Source organism: Bison bison, unplaced genomic scaffold (genome assembly GCF_000754665.1).
Source record: "Bison bison bison isolate TAMUID 2011002044 unplaced genomic scaffold, Bison_UMD1.0 scf7180017864326, whole genome shotgun sequence".
In the NCBI taxonomy this organism is placed as follows: domain Eukaryota; kingdom Metazoa; phylum Chordata; class Mammalia; order Artiodactyla; family Bovidae; genus Bison; species Bison bison.
The window spans coordinates 6,450,937-6,458,230 of NW_011494898.1; the positions used below are offsets into that span (position 1 = coordinate 6,450,937).

General features: G+C 34.8%; 1 pseudogene; it reads left to right on the plus strand.

The window, feature by feature from the left end:
• LOC104998274 overlaps positions 1-4,917 on the plus strand; it is a 10,937-nt pseudogene extending 6,020 nt beyond the window's left edge.
• The last annotated feature ends 2,377 nt before the right edge of the window (positions 4,918-7,294 follow it).

Below are 7,294 nucleotides of genomic sequence, written 5' to 3' on the forward strand. Positions count from 1 at the left end.
GTATAAATCCCCTCTGCACAATATCTTACGAAGGAGGCACAAAGTCACTGGAGGAAAACTTGTACTACATTTTATGATTTTGTAAGGCAGCTCTGCCTCTATCTTTAGAACACTCTCTGTGTTAAAGAGATCAACTTTTTTATTCATCCAACTTTCTATATAGCTTCTACCTTTGATCTTGGTTTTGCCCTGTGGAATTACACGGACTCACTCTGATCCCTTTAGCACACAACAATATCATGACTTCACTCCATACATATAGTCCTTCTTTTGGTTTAAATATTTCTTATTCCTCAGGGGAAAACGTTAGGATTTAAAATTTTATACCTAGGCCATTATTGTTTCTATTAACAAGCAACACAGTGATATTCAGAGAAAAAGTCAAAGTTCAGAAAATATTAAATCTATGTGTCATTCTTTAAAATACTATCTGCATCTATGTTTAAGTAGCTTGCTATTTAAGTTTCAAGAGTGGGGAGCTAGGTTGCAAACTTATGATAAATATCAAAATTGCTTAGTTATAAAGTTAAATCTAAAAAAATAGCTGAAGATGTGTTGACAGCATTAAAAGTGTGAAAAATTATTCTTAAACTAGAGTAAGATATAGAATAGAATATGATTTTAAAATATTTTAGAGTTCTATATACACATATTTAAAAAGAAAAGAATGGGGAAAATAAAAGTAGGCAAAATTTCTCCTCCTAACTATGGAGAAAGTTAAAACATATAATTTTGTTCTTATTTCATTAAAGAGGTGATTTAAAAAAAGTGGCCAAGTTCAAACTGTGTACACATATTTCCCAAAATGTTGAAAATAAAGCAAATAATCTTGGGTTATAGCAATACATACATGGTACATTTCCAGTAAAAAGTCTCTGATAACTTTACAAGGAAAAATAAAATTCTAATATATATGGTTTACAAGAAAATCACTTAAAATAAAAGTAGAAACAAATATTAGAGTAGCAAAGAAGAACAAAAATTCTAGGAACGAGAGTACTAATTTTAGACAGAAAATCAGACACGTTGTGAACACACACAAAAAAGTCTATCTTAGTAAACATAAAATATCCAGTAACACAGTCACAGAACTTGAGAACTGAATAACTTAACATCAAAGTGTACACAATGAAACTGAAAAATACAATGATGATCAAACAGAAATACGTCATTAGTAGGAAAACTCAACACATTCTTTCTCAGTTTTTTAATAGACAAAGTAAAAATAAAAATCAAAAATTAAGTTATAGGAATTTAAACAAGATTAATAAAGTAAACATTGAACCACATACCACCCTAATAGATAATTCATCTCTTTTCATGTTTTCATAGTTCATTAATAAAAACTGATAACAGAAATAATTATAATTTAATTGACTTCCATAAAAGAACATCTTGTACAGACAAATGATCAAAAAAAGGCAATCAAAGAAAAATGACAAAAATTCCAACAACGGACAAAAATTACTTCTCAATTCTCTTAGGCTTAAAGCGAAAATCAAAACTACAGTTGCACAACTGCAGGTTGTATTAGAAGTGAAACCAATTAAAATATCTCTTAGAAAAACGAGATATTAACCAAATATACTCTGTTTCACATTTATACCTTTAAAAGCTTTTTAACAGACAATATAATAAAAGGAATAAAGGAAACTAAACTTTATATTAGAGAATTTGCAAACAATTTATTCAACAGATTCAATGAAAGAAGATGAAAAATTATTTATATTTATACATACACAGAAATCAATTAATTTAAATGTGAAAAAGGTTGAATTCATAAATTAATTAAAAATTGACTCTTCAAAAAAATAAAAATAAAACGGGTAATCTCCACGAGGGAAGCTACTCAAAAATTAAAAGTGTAGATAGGTTTCTAACGTTAGAAAGGAAAAAGGAATAGATCTCATCTCTGTCATATATGAAATTATTAGTTCTATTTCTGAGGTCTAATGTCTTTTATAATCTAATATCTCATATTTCAATTACAGTGGCTTTATAATGTTATTTGATATTTGATAGGGTAAATCCCTGGGCTTCCCTGATGGCTCAGTAGTAAAGAAGCTGCCTGCCAATGCAGGAGACACAGGTTTGATCCCTGGGTCCAGAAGATCCCTTGGAGAAGGAAATGGCAACCCACTCCAGTACTCTAGCCAGAGAAATCCAATGGACAGAAGAGCCTGGCGGGCTATAGACTATGGGGTCACAAAAGGGTCAGACATGACTTAGCGACCAAACAGCAGGGTAAATCCCCACCTTAACAACTTAAAATACATTGAATATGACCATCCAGCTTTTATTTTTAGTAAATTTTAATTTTAAATTATTGAAAACCTCAATATTTATTGAGATTTTAACTGTGCAATAAATATATAAAATAATTTACATTTGTAAAGTTCATCTTTCCACACAGGAAATGAATTTGAGTCCCAGTTTATTTCCACCTTCTTGTACATTTAACAAAAATGCTTTGTTCTTTCCCTATAACATTCACATATTTCTTACTACAGTTAACCCTTAAGTATGCTTTACACATTTTGACATCAAAATTTGTCCCATCACAATTTCTTGCTTATTTTTAATGGTATGTAGGGTTAGACTAACAAATCAAAAAGATAATAAAGCAACTTTACTAGTGAAACAAATCATATATATATATTTTTGACAAGTATCAGAATTTCAAGTTTGGCCATTATTTACTCATCACATTTCTTAAATTCCTATCATAGAAGATAATGAAAACACATAACACGGAGATCTCAATATACCATTGGAAAAGCTTTGATCAGGATTGAACAGTGGAAAGCTTGAGGATAAAGAGTAACAAGATCAAGAGATTAGCCTTGGAGAGAAAAATGCTCTCTCTATGATCAGAGAAAAATGGTAAAGGTCTGCCAGGATATCATTGAATTAGAGGGTGAAGGGGGCCTGCAAGTTGATGGACTTCAGAAAATGTGCTTAAAAGTAGTATGTGTAGGAGAGAAATTTTCCCTGTATAGAAGTCATTCACTGATAAACCATTTCCAAGTAAAACTGAACTTTTAGAGGAACGATGTGGGAAAATTAATGTTTCTATTGAAATTAAAAATTATAAATACTTAAATTTTCTGAAATGTTAAAGGGATTTTAGATATTTTCATGAGAAAGAAGTGAGAAATTATTCTCACTTACAAAATTAAATAACAAATAAGATTAATATTTTCAGCCATGTCATACATTTGGAAACCTGCATAAAATGGTATCCTCAGTTCTAAGATATGGTACTCTCTTCCTTAATGTGTTTCAAAGGACATATTCCCACATAGGTATAGTAAAACTTTCTATTTGTGTAATGATTTTGTAAGGCTACTTGCAAAGTTCTATTATCTTTCACCATATTCTGTGAGATAAGTAAGGAAAAGGGGCCATTAACTCCATTTTACAGATGATACCATCAAGACACTCAATTCCAATGACCCTTAGCATGATTATGATGAAAAGGCACATTCTGAATTCTAGGCATCTTATCAAGAGGATGCTTCTCTTGCTTTAGTTATATGTCTAGCACTATCCTTTATACTAAAATGTTCTCTAATATTTTCAGTGTTAGTATTTAAGGTTTATATTTCATGAAAAAAATTTAGTACAAAACCATCCTTATACTGTCAAATTCAAACCCCATGCTAATAATGTCTATATAACTATCTCTTATATATGACATCTTTTTCATGGAACTCGGCATGGAAAAAAGCTGAAAAATTGCATTATTTGGAAAGAAGGTCATGCCAATTGCATTGCTATGAATATTAATAACAAGCCTCCCATTTCAATGGAAAATATCTTAGGGTCATCCAAATCTGGAATGATCTCTTTAGTCTTTTAGAACAAATTAAGGGCTGGGGCTTCCCTGGTGGCTCAGATGGTAAAGAATTGACTGCAATGCAGGAAACCTGGGTTCAATCCCTGGGTTGGGAAGATTCCCTGGAGGAAGGCATGGCAACCCACTCCAGTATTCCTGCCTGGAGAATCCCCACGGGCAGAGGAGCCTGGGGGGCTACAGTCCATGGGGTTGCAAAGAGTTGGAGATGACTGAGCGACTAAGCAGCAGCATACTGCTCTTAAGACAGATACTGTGACAGCTTAAGTATGTATGTTTCATATCTCCATTAATATAAACGACATGTATACTCTAAACAACATATATATCTTTGTCCTCTACTTCATCCCTTGTTAAGAAAAAAATGATAGACAACCTAACTGAACAAACTTGAGCTACAGTGAGTTTGGGCAGCTAAACATATTCTACTTCCTATTCACAGAATTTTTATACTACAGAGGCCATTAGAGTCTTAAGTTACATTATCAGAAGTTTAAGTATATCTGGGGCAGAGGAAAGGCACTCCCTAAAACACCCAACATACAATCCTATGGGGAACAGAGCTGCCAACGGCCTGCGGAGCAACATGCCTGTTTTATTGTGACTACTGTGATCCATTCCTCACCCACGATTCTGCCTCCGTGAGAAAGACACACTGCAGTGGTAGGAAGCACGAAGAGAATGTGAAGGACTACTATCAGAAATGCATAGAAGGGCAGACTCAGGGCCTGACTGATAAAACAACAGCTATTTCAACAAGGAAAGATACCTTCTATTCCATTCTCTGCTCCTCCTCCTGCAGGGGCAATGATCCCACCTCCCCCCAGTCTCCCAGGACCTCCTGCCCAGGGATGAAGCTAGCACCCCACATGGGGGGCCCTCCCATGATGCCAATGATGAGCCCTCCTCCTCCTGGGATCATGCCAGTGGGACCTGCTCCTAGAATGAGGCTGCCTATGGGAAGCCACATACCCATGATGCCTGGGCCCCCAGTGATGAGACCTTCTGCCTGTCTCATGATGGTGCCCACCTGGCGAGGAAAGACCTGACCAGAAAGATAAAGAGATTGGAGAGCCTCTTCATATCAATTTTACATTACTTGCTTTATGTAAAGCATGATCTTCATCAGAAGATCATGGTGCTGTGACTTGGGGTGTTTCCTAAGAGAATAACAAGGAAAACGTGTTCCCCCTTCCTATCAAAATGAGAGTAGTTTTGGAGGGAAGTAATGCGACACCCCCCCCAAAAAAAAAGTAATTTTCATTTATATTGTGAAATGTGAAAATAAAATTTTCAACTCTTTAAAAAACAGTCCTGTGGGAAATCATGTAATCAACACATATATAAAAGCCTGACTTGATTAAAAAGGAAAACCAAAATGATAGGTATCACTATAGAATAGTCGGGTGAGTATAAGTTTGACCTGCAGGGTTACTTCCATTTAATGCATATTAAAAGTTCCTGTGCTGATTCAGTCAGTGAAGGTAGGTTTCTTATTTAACAATGCTAGTGTTGAGAAATAGCAATTTTTATAAACAAACTAGAATTAGAGATCAGGCCGCAATCAGCTTTGGAATACCAAGCTGGGAGATAGTTATTAATCATCGAAAAGAAAAAGCCAAATAATAAGCTTTCTAGAGCTACTCTAGACCATGGTGTTACTTAGAACACCTCCTCCCCTCACCCAAAATATTTGTTGTTCAGTAATTCAGTTGTGCCTGACTCTTTGCAACCCCATGGACTGCAGACGCCAGGCCTCCCTGTCCATCATCAACTCCTGGAGTTTACTCAAACTCATGCCCACTGAGTTGGTGATGCCATCCAACCATCTCATCCTCTACTGTCCCCTTCTTATCCTGCCTTCAATCTTTCCCAGCATCAGGGTCTTTTCTAATGAGTCAGTCCTTTGTAATAGGTGACCAAAATACTGGAGGTTCATCTCCAGCATCATTCCTTTCAATGAATATTCTGGACTGATTTCCTTTATGATTGACTGGTTTGATCGCCTTGCAGTCCATGGGACTCTCAAGGGTCTTCTCCAACACCACATTCCAAAAATATCAATTCTTTAGTACTCAGTCTTCTTCATGGTCCAACTCTCACATCCATAAATGACTATTGGAAAAACCATAGCTTTGACTAGATGGACCTTTGTTGGTAAAGTAATGTCTCTGCTTTTTAATATGCTGTCTAGGTTGGTCATAGCTTTTCTTCCAAGGAACAAGCATCTTTTAATTTCGTGGCTGCAGTCACCATCTGCCGTGATTTTGGAGCCCAAGAAAATAAAATCTGTCATTGTTTCCCATCTATATGCCATGAAGTGATGGGACCAGAGCCCAAGAAAAGAAAATCTGTCACAGCTTCCACTTTTTCCCTTTTGTCATGCAGTTAGGGGACCAGATGCTATGATCTTAGTTTTTTGAATGTTGAGTTTTAAGCCAGCTTTTTCACTCTCCTCTTTTGCCTTCATCAAGAGGCTCTTTAGTTCTTCCTTTTCTGCCATAAGGGTGGTATCATGTGCATATCTGAGGTTATTGATATTCTCCCAGCAATCTTGATTCCTGCTTGTGCTTCATTCAGCCTGGCATTTTGCATGATGTACTCTGAATATAAGTTAAATAAGCAGGGTGACAATATACAGCCTTGACATACTGCTTTCCCAATTTGGAACTAGTTCATTGTTCCATGTCTGGTTCTAACTGTTGCTTCAACATGTACACATACAAATGTGCACAATTACATATATTAACATATACATGTTAACATATATTAACATATATCAACATATAACATATTACATATATTATACATATATAATATGATTTGTGGGAAGATATATTTCAGGAAAAATAAGGTGCAGAGTACATTTTACTTTAGAAAATACCTTTGCAACATTGTACCTATCTACCTATCTATCTTCCTAAACTCAATTTGATTCATGTGGCTATTTATTCATAGGAAAAATCTTTGAAGTTTTACCCAAAACCCTCTAGAGTAATTTGACCTGAAGATGTATACTTCTTCTGGTGAAAGTATATTTTCCTATGCTGAAAAGGAAGTTTAATGTATTTGATATACTCAGACCAGTGATTGAGTTTGGATCAGATATTAATCTTTATTTTTCAAGTTTCTTAGAATAACTGTGGCTATAAATGTGTTTAATAGGCTTACTACACATGAACTGCAACAAGAATTATTTAAAACTAAAAATAAAAGAAGAAGGAAAGTAAGAGGATAGTCTTTCTTTTTTTCTTCTTTTTTTTTTCACAATCATGTGCTTTACAAAAGAAGGTTCCTTAAAATAATGGGCCATAAGAGATTTTTCTAGATTGAAGTAGGTTGATTGAATAATCAAATTCCACAGCCTAATGGAAATAATAAACCTGCTAAAGCCCAACTTTGCAAAAAAAAAAAAACCCACTTGAGTTTATTGGAGAG